The sequence below is a fragment of the Temnothorax longispinosus genome, chromosome 1 (assembly GCF_030848805.1).
Source record: "Temnothorax longispinosus isolate EJ_2023e chromosome 1, Tlon_JGU_v1, whole genome shotgun sequence".
Lineage (NCBI taxonomy): Eukaryota > Metazoa > Arthropoda > Insecta > Hymenoptera > Formicidae > Temnothorax > Temnothorax longispinosus.
Genome location: NC_092358.1, coordinates 9,798,030 through 9,821,142, shown reverse-complemented (window position 1 = coordinate 9,821,142; position 23,113 = coordinate 9,798,030). Strand labels below are relative to the sequence as shown.

The 23,113-nt window shown below is 45.5% G+C and overlaps 2 long non-coding RNA genes across 2 annotated transcripts in view; one reads left to right on the top strand and one right to left on the bottom strand.

Moving 5' to 3' along the window:
* The window catches only part of LOC139811061 (uncharacterized), a 153,722-nt gene that overhangs the window by 86,188 nt on the left and 44,421 nt on the right, over positions 1-23,113 (bottom strand). The window lies entirely within an intron of this gene.
* LOC139811070 (uncharacterized) lies at positions 1,466-5,451 on the top strand. The gene is made up of 2 exons (XR_011731540.1): positions 1,466-4,609; positions 4,966-5,451. It is a non-coding gene; the product is annotated as an uncharacterized lncRNA (long non-coding RNA).

The following is a 23,113-nucleotide window of genomic DNA, read 5'->3' as shown; positions in this document are numbered from 1 at the left end:
AATCTCGGATCAAAATCGTCGATTTTAAATAAGGGTAGTTGTAAATCCTGATCTACATGCCATCTACATGAAAATGTAGTTGGCTTATGAGCGCATACTTACACAGCATATATTTATCTAGCAATTATTCTCGACGGTTACAGTTAAGGTAAATGTACCAATGCCTGGACACGTATCTATGTCTGGATATTTTTATCATTTTAGTGTTTAAATAAGTTATAACGCGAATTAAAATCAAAGAATCAAAGATAAAAATATTTTTCATGTATTATCTCTGATTCTAATTAGCGTTATACTTATTTAAAAAGTAAAATAATAAACCAGACATAAGTCTTAAGTGTCTCGGCATTGGTACATTTACCTTACTTTATGGATTATGGTAAATGGTACGTGATATTGCTACGATAATAGCTAAAGTACTATGAACTTATGGTTGAGATTAAGCTAACCGAGTGGTATTCCCACGGGAACAATCACACGTCTCACAACCATGGGCACGTTAATCACCTTTTCCAAAAATGGATGACTAAAAACCTCAGCTGTTTCTGAGAACGATCTTTTTAAGCCAGGAAATGAATTTAAGATCGTCTTTAAGACCGATTCCGTCGTAGCTACGTTTTTTATTTGATTCGTTCACAAAGAATCAAGTCGATATATAGTGTCGAAGTAATCCTCCTCGTATCAAAGTAACTGATGACGTCTCGTCAGGCATCGGGACAATAAAGATTATCTCGATGGTCGAGGGTGCAAGAATGGGTGTTACCTCGTTACACGGTACCCCGGTGTACCTACTTACACAATCGCTCGCACGTTTCCTCAAACCTCAAACGCGTACGGATACACACATACGCGGAAGGGAGTATACGGTCTTATTATCGCGCCGGTGCAATTAAAGAAGGAAGCCTAGAAATTAGCGGGTGGCGGACGTAGGTAAGTATAGAGTCCGCCGTGGTACGAGCTAGTGGCACCGACCACGAGAACCAAGGGGGATGGCTCGTTGAGTCTACAAGGAAGGAGAGAGAGAGAGAACGAATCGAGTTTGCGAGCAAGAGAGCGAGAGGGAGAATGAAGCTCCTGAATATGCATGGGCCAAACGGAACGGGACGAGGACGAGATAAGGGCCGACTTATTTTTCCTGCCTTTCATTTTGTACCATCCTTATTTTATTTTGGCGCTAACTGCTACCGCTACCCGCTACACCGTCGGAGATGGCCCTCCGTTTCTTCCTCTCTCCCGAACTCGCCCAAAACCGTCGTACGACTCGAAATTTTCTCATCGTTATTTGATATCGCGTACAATTTTATGTAAAGAGTCGAAAAAGCAGCTACCGCGCAATGGCATGTTATATTTTTTCGACATTTTATCGTTCATCGTTATTATAAAGAGACAATCTACATGGGAAGAATCAAGAAGAATTGTTTCAGTTTTGTAACATGTAATTATGAAAGCTGTAAAATGAGCAGGACTTCATCTTGAATTTTCAGACCGCATCCTTGAAACGTTAGTCTATTTTAAACATCGTGTTTAATTGATTACTGTCTTATACATAAATAAATCTATATAAATCTATATAGTCTTGAAATGTAAATTATGATTACTCAAACAAATTAAAACTGAAAAAAATATACCTATGAATATACAAATTTTGAATATTTTTCAATTGTAAAAACATTCACGACAAAAACTTATAATAATTTATCGGAATGTAAACCATTTCTCGACAATAAAAATCGCTCAAAATTCTTAATTAAAAGATGCTTCCTTGTGATTCAACGAGTGTTTTTCTGGAACATCAGCAACATCCTGAACAATTATTCCCGACAATTCCGAGGGCGGGCTAGAGCAGAGTAAATGTTGGGGCGGGAAGAACACTAATGGGGCATTAAATAAAAATATTCATTGGCGACCGAAACTCCGGGTATCCCAGACCACGGTTTACTGTTTTATGGAGCTTAATTGTCGGAGGACCGCGGGATTATATTGTGTCGAGACATTTACTTTACAATTTATTTATTAAAAAGCAATAGACTTCTTTCTTTCATTCAATTTTCATGGTGTAATATCAGTTTTAATAATGCTGTTATAAGCTATTATAAGATTAAACAACTTGTATAACTCTGATTCTCCACTTTCATTGTTAAATATCTTCCAAGTAGAAAAATATCAGACCGAGCGCTAAAATTCAATGAAAAAAGGCTGAAGTAAATCCCTTTAAACATGCAGATTTTAAATGTCGCGGATTAGCGTGCTGTAAATCGAAAAATGCATAATACTCGATGCCCTAATACATTTATGCAACATTTTTACATATTGCGATACGTCAAGAAATTCGACCGCGTTCCGATCCGCCACGTGCTGCATCGCATTAACTTTCGACCTATGCGGATCTAGGTGTAACACATGATAGGGCAGTAACAGTCACACGTTTCGAGAAGGGCAAGTTGACGGAAAGGCTCGACGAGCGGATGTCCCGAAAATCGCGATTAGTATGCGCCTTGTCGTGTCGCGATGCGCCCTGCGGGCTGTCTTCAACGTGTCACGACGCGCGTTGCGCCCAACAGAACTCACTTCCTCTTTCCCGCGATGGGCGATCGGAGAAAAAAAAGGAATCATGAATATGTATCGCGCGGACCTCGGGCACGACCGTTTGTTGTCGGCGTTTCGCACCCGGCCTTCCAGGGCCCCGAGCCCCGAGGGCCCCGAGGATAGTCGAGGTCATCCGGCATTCTCAACCGTATGGCCCACGATAAACAGGATTGCAATTACGAATGCATACGCATACGTCGTCTAGCTTACTCACCTGCCTAAGCCGTATTTAATATTACAATCGATGAGGGTGGACCGAATAATCGGCTTGTCGAATAGATTCCAAGGTAATTGTGTAATTGGTACCGAATGTGGAGGAACTTCGGATAGAGCTCGCGTTTTTACTTTTGCATAATGCATTCAATGTCGGAGATGTGGGAAGTTGTGCGAGCGATCAAGCGAATTTTCAAAGGTCGAGTTGTACGGTTTCCAGCGGCAAATGCGCCTACATGATTGTACCGGTCCACCTGCTCGTTAACTTATGGTATTGGGTAATCCTGTAAGAGGACGGTCGGTGCAAAGGCACGCTACGTGTATGTCAGATAATGTAAGAATATTTTTCAAGTTCTCGTTGGGGGTGGGATTGCAATGGTAACGGTCACAAAAGCACGTGTGTTTTTTAAACGTTCACCTGCTTTGATGGTGTTTGGTATATTCGTGCTGCAGATTATTTGACGATGAAAGATCATTTTAACCATCTTGAAACTGGATAAAATTTAATAGCAACTGTTTTTAAGTCACATATATGCACGTATGTTGATAAAACTCGTCACTTGTTAACATTTTGTTACTAATATTCATAATGTCGTCTTATAATCACAAGTATTCGTATGAGGGTAATTACGAGTGAATGTAATTGAATGGCAATAACGGGACAATTCTATGAAACTATTATTACGCGGAGCGATATAAAGTTCCGCTAGCAAGAAATACATCGCACGTCCAAGTTTTATTAATGACATGATTATCTGACAAGTAACAAGTAGCTTCGTCATTGCCATTAGCGCGTATTGATAAATGTTTGCCTGACTTTAATCTTCATAAACTACTTGAGGAATAGTAGTAATTATATAGTGCGCTGGTGGACGTAAATAAAACAAAGTTTTAAACGGGAAAATAAATGTTGTATATATGTTAATTATTAATCAATTTCGCTTTTAGCCGCAGTTTCCTTAAAAAGTTCAAGACAAGGTATTTTTGAACATTGAAATTTACAAGATATCAACAGAGCGATTATTTTAATTTATCCAACTCTATTTTGTGGTAGATTTGTACTGCGCATTGTAGATAATTATCCTTTAGGTTCTTCTTGGCGAGTGACCACACTCCGTTGAGAAACGGAGCGAAGTGCTCGCTTTGCGTAAGCTTTGGGAATAGAGGGGGGTGGAGAGGAGGCGGCGGCGAAATTCAGCACGGGAAAGGCTAACCAGTAGCACCCCTTCGAGCGCGGTCGGCAGGAAGGAAATGCGAAATAAATATAGCGAGGCGCAGCGGCGAGAGCTTGGGAGCGGCATGCGGCGGGGAACGGCGGGCGGAGTCCGCACCGGGGGACTGGAACTGGAACTGGACGGCAGTCCGGCCAGAAAGATACATATTTTTAAATATTTTAGTCACGGTCCGCAATCGCCTCGTCACGCAGCCTTGCCACCTACTGCCTGCTACCCATTACGTACCTACTACTTACCAGGTACGTGCCTGGGCATCGCCGCGGGTACGCCGCGCGTTTCTGGCTTCCTCGTAACCCGTTGCCGTTTTCACTCCTGCCTCTTTCTGTCTTTCTCTCCCTCTTTCCTTTGTAACTATCCGGCGTACTATGGCGCGCAACACGCGAGTTCTCTGTTCGCCGGCCGCGCCGGCGTGTGCGTGTGTTTCGCGTGTATCGCTATATCGCACGGTTCCACGTTCACGGGAGAGCTTTTGCTGGTCGAAACGCTTCGACCGCACCGGGAAATGTAACCGCCGCAACCGTCTCCACCGCTGTTGCGATGTCGTCTTTGATGGCCGATGTTAAAAAATGGCGACAGTGTGTTTAAACACTTCCTTGATGCTTTTCCAAATCATTACGGATATTTCAGGAAAAAAGAGATCGAGTTGGATAAAAATAATTTGTATAAGTGCTCAAAAGTTGAATATCCCTAGCTCTTTCTGGAAAAAAAAAACTGAAAACTTGCGAAATGGAATAGATATTCATTATTTATTATCAAATTAAAGATATTATTCGATAGCAATGTCTAATAGGATGATTCCTCAACATTGCCACATATCAGAAACTGTTATACTGTATTATTTCAAATAAAGAATTTCTAGGACTGTTTGTAATAAAATACAATGTTGCTATTATAGAGGTCAATGTCTTCATACTGAACGTTTTTATTTCAGTACTAAGTGATCTTGTTGTATGCAACAAATATATTATGGACAGTGACCTCGTGCATTATTCAATTATGCGCATACATATTGCATTCTTTTAACTGTACTTTTCAATGATCATGGTAAGGTACTATCGTGCATTTTTTGCTATTTTATCTTGCGAACGAATTTTAGCGAAGTTATTATTGTAGCACATATTTGTCTTGGATAATTTTTGTACTGTATATGTTACATTATTCGTACTTATTTTTAACTTGTTTTGTTGTTTTAGAATACCGGATGTTCTCGAGTCGTCATCTTTACCGGACTTGGTGCGTTCAAGGCTTCAGGCACGGAAACGCGATTCTTTTGTCTTACCGCTCTGCTGAGTGCTGTTTTGTGTGCATCAGCTTTTTTTTCTTTATTAGATAGAACATCAAGAAAGTGAAAATTACCATTTTATTTAATAAGATTACGATTTTGTCAATTCCGAATAAAATGCGATTAAAAAATCAATTAGAATTGTCAGATGTATACTCAGATGAGTATACAGACGTCAGTGTCCGTAGCCGAAATGTATTAAATCACGTATTAACTGCACGTATTCTTTGCACATCGAACAAAGTAATTTTTCGTGAACGTTAACGGAACCAGTCCTCCCGGAGACAGTCCTCGAGATCTCAGCGAGCTTAGCGGGGATCATCGCGAAAGATCAAGCGACGAGGAAAAGGTTTTCACGAGTGGAAAGTGAAAATCCTCGCTAAGGTGGAAGCGGATTCGTCCTTAAGTACGCGGGATCTCGCGCGGATTCGAGAAGCTCGGCGACTAGAAAGAGCGGCGGCCTGACACGAATTTAACGAGTAGACGCGTCATTAAGGGGGGTGTTGGGTACGGGGCTGTAAGCCGAACGGGTGAGGAAGACGCGCGGGAGGAGGTGGGCGAATGGTTACGGGGGCGGGGGGTGTAGCAAGCTGCGGTGGAAATGAAGGCACACCGTGCCTGGAAAAATGCGAACCTCCATCTCCCCGCATACATTTCCATATATCAACCCATCCAGCTACGCTTGGAGAGAGCGCGACGGCGCTCACTCGACGGCGCGGGCGAGCGAGACGCGACGAGAGCGAAGGAGAGCTTGTGGATAAGGGGGACCAACGGAATAAATCCAACTAATTAGACGAGAAAAACCGCGGATTAATTACCCGTCGCCTTTGCCTCTTCCTACCGGCCGTCTCTTCACCATCCTTCTCCCGACTCTTGCACCCTTCCGGCTGGCCGAGCGCGCGGTAAACAATTTTTCATTCCGCGTTCGGCGTGGCGTTTCGTCCCTCCGGTCTTGTACATCGGACCTTGGCGGTCGTTATTTAAAGTTTCTCAGACATTGTACGAACAATTACTCATATATAATCAATCGTGTTTAAATGCAAACTAGATTTTTTTAAATCTTTGATAGAAGTCTTTATAATTAAAGACTAAAGTTAAGAGAAGTAATATGTGGATTTTGTCCAATCTTTAACAACAAGTCCAATTACTGAAGGATCTATTTTTTCGTCCCCCTATATATATTTACGCAAAATACTTATCTGTCGAATAAAAGGTTCGCATTGCCCCTCTGTCGCAAGGCAAATACTGAAACGAAAGTAAAAGTACGAGGACGACAGAGACGCGAAGATTACCGGGGAGTCTTTACAGCGCCTATAGTTGTATCCATGCATGCGTACACAGATGCACACACCCTCGCGCGAACAGCTACGGAAGCTTTCTCGCGATGCGGAGTGTTTGCGAGCCGTTCGAAAGCTCTCGGGTTCCAGCGAGTCCGTGCGAGAGGAGGAAGGGGGGGGGAGAGGGTGGAAACGGAAGGCTGAAATGCAGATTCCGCGCGACTCTCGAGCCTCGAAAGCACCTCGGTCCCCTTGCTCGCATCACTCCCACACCTCCGCCTCTTCCCTCTTTCCTTACTTTACCCTTACTACTACGATTCACCTTTTCCCCATCCTCGACCTTTGGCATCCACCGTTTCTCATCCTCTCGACACTCGTGTCTTTCGTACCTCTTGCATGGTCCTGCCTCATCCTCTCGTTTCCTGTTTTTCCCGATTTACTTAGCGCTTAGACTCACTTTAGGGCTTCAAGAGTATCGCCCAAAAGGATATCCATCGGTGACCGATGATTGTTTGAACTTTACCTAATACAGGAATGTTTACTTGGCGTTATGACTACGTATAAGGCTATCGATAACTTGCTCTATCATATTAATATTTTTCTGTAGAGAATAAGTTACTTGGTATAAATTAATGTAACAGTTCAATCATATAGTTTAACCGCAATATTTCATATTGCAGTCTCATCGTGTCACTAAAATTTAGATGTGTATTGCATACAAGTACTCTATGTTCTAATATAATCAAAATTTTGCCATACGTTTTGACTTCATAAATTCACGAAGAAGACATTAAAATACGAGTCCCTTTCCACTCTCGCGAGATTGTCTTAGGCGACATAAATTCACCCCGAGATTTCTGTCAAACTATGCCGGAGGACAGAGCCTGGCGCATCCCGCGCGTTTTCCCGGATATATCTGAGAGTCTAATAATTCATTTTATGGAAATATCGCCGGCCGGGAAAGCCCGGTCAGAGGACGCGGCGCGTTCAGTGGCGAGACGGGGGCGTCGTGACACGGCTGGGGGACAGCATATTTTCCCCGAAATTTAGCGTGGCTCGATTTCGAGCCAATAAATCAAACTGACCAGTCCCGGGGAACGACCCGGTCCGGATCTCCATATCGAAATTCCTTAGCATATAGAGTGCAAGCTTGCGTAACCCCTCGGACTTCGTTCCGAGGAGAGTTACTTTGGACCGGAGGAGACGTTAGTCGCTTCTTCAGCTGTATCGCTCGCGATTCGCGGGGATGACGGTCCACCGAAGGCTGGCTCGCCGGCGTTTTATGAGGCGGGTTCTGTATGGAGATGGCTGTGGCAGCAGCAGCGACGGCGGCGGCGGCAGCGGCGGTGGCTGGTTGACTGAATAAAAATTACGGAATATGTTGCATATAAAGTAAGTGAAAAACAGACCGAGATGATGAATTACCGCGGGAACAAGAGGGGGTAGCGAAGATAACGCCCAGCGCCATCGATCACCGGCCATGGCCAGCAATGACGCGACCTCTTTTCTCCTCGCCTCGCCGACTGCCGCCTCTCCGTGTCGCGAAGGAGACTATCGTCTACTTCCTTCTCACCCGATCTCTCACCCGATACACAGAGAGGATCTATCAATTTCTTACTTCCTCCCAGAAGCTAACACACCACGGGCTCAAATGACGCGCGGTTAAACAAAGAGCTCCTGTGCCTCGCGTTATTAATGGTAGTCTTGCCTGAAGAGCTTTCGACGTCGTGAATTTGTGTTTCGAAAATATTAACGAGAGAATTACTTTTCTAAGAAGTATTAAGCTTATAGTGTCTATCTTTAAATATCAACGGCATCTATAATTGATGCAGAATTCTCTGGCAATGACAGCTTTTCTCACATAAGATATATAAATCGGTCAATAAGATGCAATTTTGTTGACAAACGTAATATAAATATTGCGTTTTTGGCAAACTGTGATTCGTCTCGCAACAGCAAGAATTAAAGAACTTCTGCACATTAAATTTTACCGCAATGTGCGAGCACGTGCACGAGCCCGGTGTCTCAGACTGTATCAGATAGGTCAGCCTTCGTTTCGGCCTTTTTCTGGTGATAGGCGTCCAGCGATGTCCGGCGTGACGGTTACAGTCACGGTCTTCCTCTCGCTTTCTCTCTCCCGTGTCACCCTCGGCAATCCACCCCGTCTGCCGGCGTGTAAAAGCATCTGACGCGCTGTCCCAGCAGGCCTCCCGGGCTCTTTAGATCGTATCACGGAGGTCACGGTGCTTATATGCCGGCCGCTAACATATTTTTAAGTACCGACGATAGCGTCTACCGGACACGGCCAGCGCGCGCACCAAGACGATATAGCTCGGCAACGACGGCGGCGACCGGTAGGCATATACGCGTGGAGTAAGAGCGTGAGCGTGGACGCGCGTTTATCATGTGAAAGAGATAGAACCGGTGGAAGAGAGAAGCCGTATGAGCGAACGCGCGTGGGTACTTGTTACTTGCGCCTGCTACCCAGGAGAATGGCACCTGTCGCGCAAGGTGTGCTTCCAAACTTCTTCTTCCTTCGTTACGATGATACCGTGGGGAAAAGAAACGGATAATTATGTAACCGATGAGATATCGAAGAAAATCGTGACATCCTCGAGATAAATCGTTGGCCACTTTGGTGGATCTGTTTAATAGAAAAGGGAAAGAATGTGGAAAAATGTCTCAATTATATTTGCTTTTCATACCAAAAGAAACAAGCAACCCATTAACTAATAGAATCAATACTTTAAACATTGTTTTAAATGTTCAACTCTCTTCCTTGATCGTAATTAGAAAGATAAACTTTCTCTTAATAAAGTCATTGCTAAAGAAGCAGAGCCATAATACGAGAGTTACCGAATTTAGTCAGATTTAATATCGGATTTTTGGAATCGCCAATGTGTTGAGACGTATATGAGCGTTCGTGCGATCAGACGAAAGGTGGATATCTTTCGTGTATGACCGCGTGTGCGTGTGAAAATGTAAGTTTGGCATGGGCGTGCAGGTGAACGCTTGCCGCGCGCGCGGAGCAGGTGGACCAACGATCTTCGGGGCCAGCCACACGGCCCAAGAACCAACACGGCTGACCTCGGACACCGCAGCGGCAATCGGAGAGATCCGGACAAGACTATACTCTTGCAGCTGCGCTTTATCGTCTCGCGTGTGTGCGTACCGATGTTATTGTACAAAGGCCGATCGTGCATCGCTCAACGGGATGATTAACAGCCGTATCTCGTTAAATCAATCTCATCACGTTCCTCGATGTCCAATGATAGCTGTATTTCCATGTATTTCGAAATGCTTTTAAAGTTTCGCGACTACTTTTTTCATTTCAATCTTTATATCTATAATAATCTTATATTTTGTACATAGATTAATCATTACCGCTGTTATACGTGTACAGGGAATATCTTAGATTAAGTTTTTCTAAATATAATGAAAATTTATGGCAATCATTATCTGATACGATGAGAAATACACAAAAACAGTGATATTTAACACTTACATAGTTGAATATTTCAACGCTTGAATGAAACTCGGATTATATGTTCTAGATATTCACTCGCGACTTGAAAACTGTTCCCCGCTCTGTTTTAAAATTCATTATCCAACGTCGTTGTCACGGTGGATGCGGGATAAACTCGCAATGAAAAGCTCACGTTGGTCGTGTTACCGCGAGGTCGACGTCTAGGACACCGGGCCTCAGGATAAAGGTCCTACGAGCTTTCCCGAGATTCCTACATTACCACGTGGGTATGCGCATCCACCTAGGAAGAGGGTGGAGGAGGGCTCGGCATCGGGGATGCGAACCCCCGAGCGGCAAGTAGATCCCTGCACCGGGCGAAGCTCTCTTCCGCGTTCGGAGCGAGAGCTTTCGCGCGGTAAAGCGCGGCGCTCCGCAGCCCCGACGACTTCCGCCAGCTGGCCTCCCTACAGGCTTTTCCCGGAACTACAAGTTCCGGTGAGAATTTGCAGCACGTTGCGACGTGGCGCAAGGGTGATCCCTTCTTTATCGGCACGGGAACGTTGGTGCATCCTTCTCGTCTTCTTCTTTTCGTTTTCTTTTTTTTTTTTATTTTGCACTGGTAGACAAGAACCTAAGACGGTGGATAGGGGAGGACGAAGTGGAGTCGTCGACCGGGCATCGTCATAAGGAGATATCGCGCGAGATACACGGACGCACTGTCACGGCTGGCGCACTGCGCGATCTAACGCGGCGCGTTGCGGCGGCAACGTGTGCCGCTGTCATACCAATTAATCGCCGGGAGATTCTTATCGCTATGGGATGTTTTCAGTCACGGGCTTCAACCCTCCTTCTCCGGTCTCCGGTCTTTCTCCTCTCCTACCCGCGCCGCTCTCCTTTCCTACCCGACGTTCGCTGTCACGATGTCTATGTTCGTGCCGCTGCCGTGTACGCATGCCTCCCGATCTTAATTTATGAAAATCGCGTAACGCGGCCGTAGAAATTGGCCGCTTCGGGAAACTACAGCCGTGGATGCACGGCGGCGGCGGCGGCGGCGGCGGCGGAAGTTCTTTCAGATACCTGTGCGCGCAGCAAGTTCGCCGCTCGATAGCTCGCGGATCGATTTGGTGTCATAACCACGTCCGCCGCTGCGACGTGACGATGGTCTCGCTAAGCGATATACCGAGGGTCGCTTTAGTAAGAAAAATATCGCTCCCCTATTTCGCGAAGTTGTGAGAACTTTGTTATTTCGCGCGACAACGAAAATTACGCGCGATAGAAAAACGAAAAAGAGTTAACTTGCGACAATAATTATAAGTTTGAAGATAAAATGAAATCTTATCGCAATAATTCTTTCTCGCAATTAATCATACCTTATTTTTACTCATAATAATCCTAAAATTTAATTTATCTAGAAAGAAGTCCTAGAATCTTTTGCACAGAAAAAAAGAAGTGCTAAATCAAAACCTACATACTCATATATATCTATACAATAATCTATCATCTTTTTATAAGAATTTCAACTTTTTTTATTCTTGGTTGAACTATATAACGACTATATAAATGACTTCATTCAAGCAAATTTTTTTTATTTAAAGCAATATAATCTTACTTCAAAATTATAGATTGTTGCATACGAGCATATATAAGTCTGGATTTGACATTTCTTTTTTTCTGTGTAATACGCATGAAACTTATTAATTCATTATTAATGAATAAAGGAAATTTGAATTTATAAATTGGAAAATTAATCGTACGCAAGACGAGGTCAGTTGCATAGCATAAATTTTACATTCTAATACTGGGATCCTTGTAATATCCGATACCAGAAGATACTTGAAAAGTTTCACGGCTACCTCTCTCATTTCGGCGGCTCACGCCGACGTATTGCCGTATCGTCCGATCCATGGGAACGTCGTTTTGTATTCCGCGTAAGTACCGAGAGTCGACCTCGCGGTGTGTGAATGAAATTCAAGGCGGGTCGTCGGTCAGTCCGGTAGGTCGGGCGGGATCTCGCTTGTCCTTGTCCCGCTCTTGCATGCGTCGAGGACGTGGATCGACGCAGGCGAAGAATGATACGCGCGCGTGTGCGGGATGCGAGAGAACGTGGGAAGATCGCGCGAGAAAAATCGGTCGACTCGCGACGATAGAATTCGTATGACGCCTCGACGAGGCGACGGTGAAGCACAGCGACGAAGTCGTTCCCACATATTTTCCTCCGAACTCCGCGAATAGCGATCTTCACAGTGGTGAAGCATGAATGGGAACATTATGAGAGAAGGGGAATATTACAGAGACTCGACGGTTTTCGACGTTAATTGTTAATTTATTAATAAATAAAGTCGAAAGAATACAAAAATGTCTGTTTTCTTACATCGATAGGTTTAGAAAAATTTATAGCGATCGAAAAGTTCACAATTAGCTTTCTGCAGCTGCTTTTTGCGTTTTTCCGCGCTCGATATCGAGTCACGATTTTGGTGAACCTTCGCGAAGCGGCTGATGCCTGTAGGGATGCGGGATATTGCGGGAGATAAGCCAGAACCGGATGCGGGGAAAACGCGCGATAGATGCGTTTCGGTTTCGCGCAGACAGTCACTGCGAGCGGTTGACGGCGGATGGAGAAAACGAGGACGGAGAAAGAGAGGAAGCGAGAACGAGCCGTGTAACCGGAGGGAAACAGAAATAGAAGCGCGCGGCGGATGGATGGAAGGAGCGAGGGAGAGAGCATCGCGAACAAGAGGAAGCAGCGAGTGATTGATTTTTGTCGTGGCTTTGCCCGACGCTATCCGCTATATCCGCGATTGTGCGGACCCGCAGGGGACTCCCGGCGGCGGCAGCGGCAGCGGCGGCGGCGGTGGCGGCGGCGGCAGCAGCAGCGGCGGCTTCGTGCGGTGAAGCGACGACGACGGGCGCCGCGACGCCGTCCACCGATTGGCGGTTGCCGTCCCCAGGGGGCGGCGCTAATCACCAGACCGTGCAGCACCGTGAGTCTCTACTGCACTCGCCTCGAAAGCACTCTACCGTGCATCGGTGCCTCCGATGTATGCATACCTACCTATCCACCGTATATATGTATATCTATATATACTATGTATATATATATATATATATATATATATATATATATATATATATATATATAATATATATGTATATATCTCTATACTCTATAGGTACATGTACACATGTATAAGCGACCGACACGCGTTTCGCGTATGTGTACGTACGCACGAGTCGCACGTTCATCCATGTATGTACACACGTATACACGTATGTGCGAAAACGAGAGCGCACGCGAGCGAGTGAGCGAGCGGTGTCCCCTCGCGCGTTAGAGCCTGCGAGAAAGCACATCGTGGAGTCAGGAACAGGATGTAAAGCGACGACTATGACGACGGGAAATGGAATCGCGCGGCGATCCCTTTGTTCCCAAACTGGAACGAGAGGGAAAGACCCGCGTAGATGGGTGGCAGATAGTTTTGCCGGAATAGACGGAGGCGATGATAGGAATTTTTGTATACGCGTTTGCTCGATTCCTCGAGTTCGATCGAGGCGAAGGAAAAGCGAGGAAGGTGTCGAGAGACGCGACGCGAACGTTAGAGTTCTGTGTTAAGTGTAACTAGTTGGAAATCGAGCATCATCTCGCGGAGTTAAACTTGAATATGACGGCTTCAAAAACGGCCGATCGATGCGAGATATGACGAATGCATTCTCTGAGAAACCGGAATCTGACATCTAATCGTCCCGCAAAATGTGGAAGTCACATTTTCCCTAAATAAAGTTTGTGTTAGAAGCTCTACAGAAAGACATAAAACACTCTTTAGTTACCTGCTATTTAGGTTCGCAAGTTTCTAAGGGCAACGATCACATTTTGTGTTATTTGTCTATTTCCTAAGAACAATATATTATCTGTTATGATTCGTCTAAAAGACATGATAATTTGTTCATCAAGGAATAAATTTACAATAAGACTAGACAATATAAAATCGAAAATGTAATTAGTACAAGTTGGAGCAAATTGAATGTCATCGGTCTAATCGTTTTCGCATAATTGCGCAAGACTTATCCCGCAATTAAAAGTTCTTTCCCTGACGTATTGTACAAAATTTATTATTCGCTTTTCTTTTTTTTTTATTTTCGCTGCAAATATACATGTAATCGTAAGATCCCACGCATGTTTCGTGACGTATATCTCCAACTTTGGCATTTATCAGTATGCAAACTGGTATCCCAGATTAGAGAGGTTCATATACAAATCTCTACCCCCGTATTTGAGTATAAATCTATTGAGTCTAAAGCTGTTTGATATTTGTTCACGCCATAGTGCAAACGAGAAAAAATCATCAGGACGAGTAGGGCGAGTTGGACGCACCGTTGTCGACCTTCGGACGACACGGCGAGAAAGCGGGAGCAGGTCGGTTCTGCGGTTTTCAGTCGGGCGACGACGATAAACCACCGGCGCTGATTTACGAGGGCACGCCGTGCCGTGGAAGAGAACTTGGCGTGGATCGTAGCCGGGGAACGAAACGTGGCTATGCGATCGCGGCAGCCAGGCAGCAACGATACACACCGTTCGGTGGCAATGTAGTTGATAAAGGCCGATAAATCGCGAGTAAAACGGAGTGATAATATCGCACAACGGTGGGATGGGTGGGATCGTCGCCGTTGGAGGTGGAAGAGAACCGGAGGAGAAGACGATGGTAGTGGCCGTGTCGGCAGTGGCCGGCGAGGGGGTGGCAGGAGCGAAGGGGAGGGGGAGCGTTTCGCCGCCGCGACGACGGCCAGAGGGTGCGGCGGGTACAAAAGGGAAGGTGGTCGGGTCCCCCGAGGTGGGAAAGTCGTGGACTCGAGGTGGGGAGAGTCCGTTGCGTAGGGGGATGGAAGAGGAGAAGCCGTGGGCCGTGGTAGAGGGGTACGTCGTCTCTCGCCTCGTCGCTCTGGCGAGACGAAACGGAGCGGAGGAGCGGGAGGAGAGAAACCGTCGCCGCCGCCGCCGCCGCCGTCGGGAGGACATCGTAGGAGGGACCAATGGACATGCGCGGGTGTGCCGCGACACCACGGCGACCTTCTGGCCACCTCCAGAAACAAAATGGCTACCCTGTCTCCCAGCGTCGCCGAGAGATGGCGACAGAGCCATGTTGTCCACCTTGCTTCCTGTCGCGTTTAATCGGACCTCGCTGATAAGGACCGAAAGAATTCTTCCGGTTAAAAAATGATCAAACCTTAGAGGTCTCGTTAAACGACGAGAAAGGACTTCCTGCGGGAAGGACCTCGCGTAACGTATCTGTAAACGCAGCGCAAGCTCCAAGCCAGTCTGGCGATTTCTTATCTTCTTCGGCACCGCAAAATGGACATATACACGATTATGCGATTAACTGGTTAACTATTGCCAGTTACTGGAGAGAGTTATCGAGTTACCGCGCGATTCCTACGGTGTATGAATATTAGACGGCGCGCCGCGGCGGGGGGAGAGACGTTTACACGTAATCACGAATGTTCCTCTGCGGAATTATATCGAGCGAAACGCCGGGGAGGCGTTATCGGAACTACCGATCGTATGTTTGATTTACAAGATGCTCGAGAAACCGCGCGCGCGCGGGCGCACACACGCATCACACACGCGCGCGCATTCTCGCAGCGGGTAGATAGTTATTCGATACACGGCGTTAATTTGTCGAAAGCATTCGCGTCAGCGCGCGAGAGTGAATATCATTTGAATGCATTAAGCATTCCTGCGTATATATGCGTTCGCGCGTAGTTAAGTAGCGCGCGTGTGCACGCGTGCACGCGCGCGGGCGAGATCGCGCTCGTTCTTCGGGATCGAGAGCGATATTTCAGACACGGCGTTCTTCCGTGTCTGATTCGAAAGATAATCGAGTCACGCTTAACACGCTTCACTTTACGCGCCGGCATTTATGCGCGCGGTTACAACATAATTATGGCCGAGATGGTCGTCGTGATAAAGCTGATCTACGGCGCGAGCGGATTCCAATGTCAAATCCGTTCTGGCAAAAAAACGTGCGCATTACTATTTAACGTTAGAAGATAGTTACATCTGTTATCCGGATTTATACATATATGTGGGAGAAAGAAAAACGTAAAATATGATTGATCTTAGATATTTTTTCTGAAGTAAGATTTAACAATAAGAAAAACGATGAAATATCTTTTTAACATTAACCCCTCGTCCAAACTCCAATATTAAAAATTCAGTCGTGAAGCAGCGGTACGTCAGTAAAAAACGGTGATCTAAATTCAGTGAAATAAACATTCCCCAGGGCACAGTGAACCTCGCGGTTTCTCTTCCATGGAATAAAAATGTCAGCGCACGTCTGCGGCCAATGGCAGCGTTAGGTCGGAGAAGACGTTCTCTCTCGGTGCCCTCCTCACTCTCTTGTTCGTGGTTACAAGGAATCGTCTTGGCGTCTCACAGAAATTTTCGCAAGACGAGCCTGTCGGAGACATTGATTGGCGAGCGACGAGGCGCGCGGTCGGTCCGAGCATCGGTCGCTTCAGCGTCGACTGAATGTTTTTAGGACGGTAGATAGGAGCCCGAGCTTCTCATGCATATTCAACGGCACTCTCAACTCCTCCGTCACAGGAGGGAAAGAACCACCCCGCGCGCCCGGCGCACCCCTTCGGTCCCCCTAGCCCGCGATAGAGAGAAAGGAGACGCGATAGAGACAGAGCGATAGCTGTTCGGATATATGGATGGGTGAGCAAGAGAGAGAAAGAGACAGAGAGAGAGAAAGAGAGAAAGACACGAAAAAAGAGAAAGCGAGAGAGAGAAAGGGAGACACCGACGGGGGGAGAAAAGGAGTCTGTAGGGGTGCTCACGATTTCCTTCATATTCTACGTTGGCTTTTGTCGGCGGTCGAAGATAACCAGCCAGCGACGACGTCTACCAACGATTCTGGATGACGACCGCGCGCATGAGATTATTCCAACTTCCCCGAGAATTCCGGGGAACGATATTACAGGTGAATCATACCGTATCCGCTCCGGACAACTTCCGTCGTCGTTGCCGTCGTCGTCGTCGTCGTTCCTCTCTTTGACCGTTGCTTACGCTTCGTCGTTATTAAGTTCGTGTATCAGACGAATTCGGGTCAGCATAGAGAGGATAGGGGGCTTCTCTGCGATACGAGGTACCGGGAATTTTCCTTGTACTGCGGCGACTTTTCATGTTGCTACGGAATCGCGCGGATTCTTAATACGTCCAGCTAACTAGCTAAATAAAGAGCAAGGTTTATGTTCGGGCGGAATCGTCACGACCGGACCTCGGTGAGGCACGTGAAGCGCTCGTACGTTACCGCGAGGAAGACGTCCAGATCGAAGAGCGAGGGTGACCTCGTATATCCGCGAGGCGGCTCGTGGCGGCTCGCGTGGCCACGATAGCACGCCTTGACCTCGCACCAAGCTCGGCGATTCCCCGATAAGATACAACAGCAGAGAGACGAAGCCGTGGCGCTAAAGTACGGTGTTCTTCGTGTCACCGCATTGGTGCCCGAACTCGCGATTGTCACGCGAGCGCAACCGACGTAAGCTCTGCGTCTACAGTTTCGAGTAAAAATCCCTTGATTTAAAAATATGCAAGAGTTAACAGCAACTTGTATTTCTATGTAGCTTTTGCACGGGTATCGATCAATAAATGTAGACATTTTATCATCGTCATATACGCAAAATATAATTGTAAAATTCGTATTTTAACGAATCAATCAGTTATATTAAAAAATTACTGATAAATAAAATGAAATAATTCTATGCGTACAGTTTTTCTATATGTATAGGTACTTCTATACAAAGAGACATTTGAAGTGAAACGTCGGTGTTTATCTATTAAATGTCTGACTAGACGAAACGTCCGTGAGGGACTACTTCTGTGGATGATCCGATAGATCTTTACACGGGAAGATTTAATGCTTCAGAGAGCCATAAACATCGAGCTACATATAACTATTGGACTATCCGGTGAAAGAGAGAGAGAGCGAGAGAGAGAGAGAGAGAGAGAGAGAGAGAGAGAGAGAGAGAGAGAGAGAGAGAGAGAGAGAGAGAGAGAGAGAGAGAGAGAGAGCCATCGGTGAAATCAGTCGTTTTGAAAAACTGTGGAAAAGATTCGACGCGCGTTATGGGGATGAGCTTACTGGGAAGGAAGTGTTCGGTTACGACGGCGATAAATTCGAACGGAGGATTTCGCGGTTGAGAACTGCGGAAGCGTCGGCTATACAGTTGGCGGAGGCTGAGTCCGTAGCTTCTCCGGGGATTGATATCCCTCGTCTTCCCCTTTGATATCCACCCTCGCGGCGGACAAACTTCCCCGCGCCAGCCTCGCCGCCGTTCTTGTTCATTCTGGTCGACACCCCCTTTGTGCGGGAAAGACAGATCGAACCACCCTGTTTACACTGCGACGCGATGATTTGCCAAATTAATTAGCCTACTCCCGATGCCGTCTCTCTCTTTCTCTCTCTGCTCTTGCTCTGTTTTCCCTTTCATCAGTCTTCGGTATTCTCCTCTGGACCAGGAGGCTGCGCGTCTTCGCCTGTGCGTTGAATGGCCTCGGCATGTAAAAACCGCGAATAATCTTCGCCACGCAGAACCCGGCTTTCATTAACGGCGAGAAGGATGGGCTGCACGGTAATTTCTAACGAGGCTGTGCGAGCGAGCTCTCGCCGTGAGCCGCGTCGCAAAAACCTTTCTTCTACGTCTCGGCCGTGGTGGTAGGCGTGACACCGAAACGGGATCGTTAACACAAAAATGGAGTGACCCAATAAAAGAAGTGGAGACGCGCGAGACGAAGGGTATTTGCATTACGGACAGTCGCAAAGTTTCTTTCCAACTCATCTGACTCTCGTCACGATTAAAAATATCCGGTTCATTAATCCCACGACACATAATATATTTTTGTAGAATCATTACTCTTTTAATTCGAGAGAATTTTTAGACATTAAATTGCGTGACATTTCGGATATATATACGAGTATTCCGTCCACCTTGTGACGCGACAATGTTACTTTACGACTTTGAAGCTTGCGAATACGGAGTTACGAAGGATCGGCTACTGCAATAAAGAATCGCGCAGTATAAGGTAAAGTTTCGCACCGTTGCGAACCGCGAAGATACCGGGCTCGAGACGTTTAACGAAGGGCTGCGCCGCGACAACAGGCAGATTTTCGAGGTCCCCTTTAAGGGACTGGCGCGAACGGCGCTGGAACGTGGTGGAGGATAGGAGCCGAGAACGCTCGTAAAACGTCGAAGAGTTTCTTTTTCGCGGTGCCTCGTCGCTTCGGGCGTCGAGAGTAGGGGCGGTGCCGGCGAAATGAAATTAAACGGGCCCCTTTTTCGTCGTCGGAGCATCTCGTTCGCGGTAAAAACGAGTGTGGACATCCAGTGCTAACCCCATGGCGACGGTGGTGCTGGCGGTGGTGCTGGCTGCTGGTGTCGCTGGACGAAGGTTCCGAGGAGCGGACAAAGAGCGACCAGCTCGTCATTAATGCTCGCCGCAATTTCTATCTCGCTGTACCTCTGTCATTTAACGTCATCGAAGATCGTTCGTTACGCTCGTATTTATCGGGTCTCTCTATCGATGATATTTATTTCGATTTCGCGACGATTCGCATCGTTTTTTTTTTTTTGTAACACTTTCTCGTGTTCCTTTATTAATATGCTTTATAATCGTGCATAATATGATCGCGACATCGACTATATTTTATTACGCGGCGTACTGCACACCGCTGACGTTTATTCGAATATTCGAACGAAACAAAGATTTCTCTCTCAGTATTTAGAGTTTCGTGGATGGCACAGGGTCATTATTTATCGTCGGGCAGGACTACTGCAGCGGCGATCAAGATACGGTAATGCACGTAGACAAACCGAGAATGGAATATACGCGAGGAATCGCGGGAGGCGGGTGGCGCGCGAGTAATCAGACGGATAGATCGTCTTGTTTTCGTTCCAGGACGAAACCTTCCTCCCCTCCCTCGTTCGCCTCGCCTTCTTCTTCTTCTTGGTCTTTAGGCGAACGCGAACGACAATCGATACCTGGCGAGGCCGGAGGTGGAGAGGCAGGCGAGAAAGAGAACCGCGCTCGACAACGGGGGCGAGAAAGCGAGAGGGCGGAAAGACGGAAGAGGGGTGGTAGGGTGGCGCCTCATATTTTGCTCATTAGCGTCAGCATCGTCGTCAGCGTCGGGACGCCCTCACTTCGCGCGCGCGATGCAGCTAAGGGTGGAGAGGGACCATCCATCATCTTGTCCTCCGTTTCGCTCACGTCCCACTCTCTTCTCCTCCTCCTCCTCTTCTTCATCTTTCTATCCTTTGCTCCTCGCGCCGGTCGTTTCTGATCTCTCGCATTCGCTGCATCGACGATCCTTGAAAATGCTCGCGACAATGCCGTCGTTTCCGTTAAAATGGGGAAGAAGATAATAAATATATTCAATGATAAACCGTCCAAATTTATTATACCAATTTCGTAATTTCAACGATAAAAATACACAGTAATATGTTATTGAATTACCGATGACCGTATAATTGGTAATTTAAATAAGTGTAAATAATTAAAAAAATTGAGTAACCATTTTTACCCATTGTAAACCATTATTACCTGGAAGGGTAAACGAATTTTTCGTGAAAGTGGAACAACGGTGGTCTTCCGCTTAAGCTCCACTTTCTAAAGGAATCGTTCGTTACATTTGTATATCTCCGCGGTTCCATTTTGCGGCGAGACGGATCGTTGGTTACGTTCGCGAGGTGATTATGGAAATTTTAGCGCGCGCATTTTGTGAGTCGGCGCGAAACAACCATTGAAACGCGATTCTTTCGTCGTACGACCGGCCCGGCCGATCGATTCCGGCCTGTTGTGAAATCGCCGCTAATGCTCGTATATGTATATACACGCGCAATGTATGTTGTAAATCTAAAAATCTAAAATGGTAGTAGCTTTATTTCTTTCTAACAAAATAATTCACAAAATTTCGTTACCTAACTCAACCCAAGTGATGATATATGTATAGTAGCTTTATTTCTCCCTAACAAAATAATTCACAAAATTGCGTTACCTAATTCAACCTAAGTGATACGTATTTCAAAAAAAAATATGAAATCTTTAAATTGCGCCAATTGCAAAGAGAATATATACACTTTGAAAAATAATTTTGCAACTACTTTTAAAAAATGAAACAAAATTGTGTTACCTAACTCATCCCAAGTGGTATGTATCTTTGTATTCCTGAGAGTCTTTCTATCAACCCAAGTGGTAGTAGTTTTAATTCTCCTTGATAAAATTATAATATTACAAAGAATTATTTTAATCACAAAGAATTAAAGAGGTAACATTATAAAATAAAAATATTTAATTAAAATAAAATAAATAAATTTTTCTTGTAAAAAACTTGGCGCTGCTTTTTTAAGGTTTAGAACCTTTGCACAAGACTTTCGTATATGTATATATTGGTGGTCGTCCGCACGATGTGCGGTGGTTTCTTCTCATGATTCGCACGGCGATACGAAGACGCGCGCGGTTGCGGTTTACCGGCAGCTACCTACTTTCGCATGAAATCCGTTTTTAGCGACAGATCGTAAAGCGATTTATGTGTACGACCGGCTGTAACGCCGATAGTAAACGATAAACGCATGCGGCGCTCGGCTGAATCCCTGGCCCGCCGGCGCGGTTAGTTGCCGCGTAAAGGACTTTATTACCCGTACTACCTCGCGTGCCACCTAGTTACGCTTCAATAGAAAAATCATAAACAGCCCTTTTTATTCGCACGACTCCCCTACCTTCTCCGTATGACTCGACGTGCCGTGCTCCATTTAGGAGCACGCTGAGCCTCCCCGTCGAGAGGCCATCAATTTTTCCTCGTATCACCGATCATGGGGGCAATTAAATGTTTATTTCACGATTACAGAATACGAGATTGAGATATGGTAAATCGTGCATCTGTGAAATGAGTATTGTTATCCAATATATTGTAGCTATGCAGAGTAGAATGAGATCAGCGCTTCGAATATAAATAATTAATTAATAGTTAATGTGCTTCGCTTAATAGCACGCGAATGCTCTTTTGATAACATAAATAGTTAGCACTAATGCAAATATCGCGGGTTATGTCGAATCCAAAAAAATGTATATATTACCTCTATATGGCTTGATTTTTAAGAAAAAATATTCGTAAATTTAAGTTTTTTGAACTTCAGAAAGACATATGTTGCGTCATATCCCGCGGAAATCCCGTTTAAGATTCAAGGCTACGTGGTGTTATTAAAAAAAAAATACCTATATATCCTACACGAACTTCTATACACATCATAATCATAATTCTACATTGAAAAGAAATCCGAAAAAATATTTAGTCCGATACGTGCAACTAAACATTTTAGTTAGTTTAACTAAACATTAGTTGAATTAATTAAATAATTTTTTATAAAAAAATTTTGATGGTTGACATGAATGCACTATCCCTTTTTTAGTACAACTTATAATAATTGTTTGAAACAATTAATGTTTAGTTAACTAACTAACATGTTTATAGTTGCACGTATCGGACTAAATATGTTTTCGGATCAAATTTTTTTTCAGTGTATATAATTAATAATCGCGATATAAATCAGGATCCTTAGGATTGTCGTAATTAGCGTTCTTGAAGGAGATAATCGCGTAGCGCGTCGCACGCGTCTTTGCGGACAAACGTAATTGATGGCGTTTGATCGGCGGGTAATTACAAGATGTTCGTCAAACGGGTAAAATGCGGCCGTTGCGGGACACCCATAATTGCGAGAACGGTGTGCAAAAATAAAACGTGTGCCTGAAACGTATACGACGCATTTATATCAGCGTATCGATAGGGACGTTTCGCGACATAAATACGGTACGCTCGCAGTTGCCGTTTATCGCGTCTCCGCGACTCGCCAACTTCGTCATAAATGTAGCTGGCAGTCATTGCCGTAGCCCACGCGGGACGCGGTCCGCGTGGGATAGTGTGCCTCGTAAAACAGGTTGTTGCGTAAGAGAAATCCTAAGCATCCGCGACGAGCACGGCGACGCTTAAGTAAATGATACGCGCAT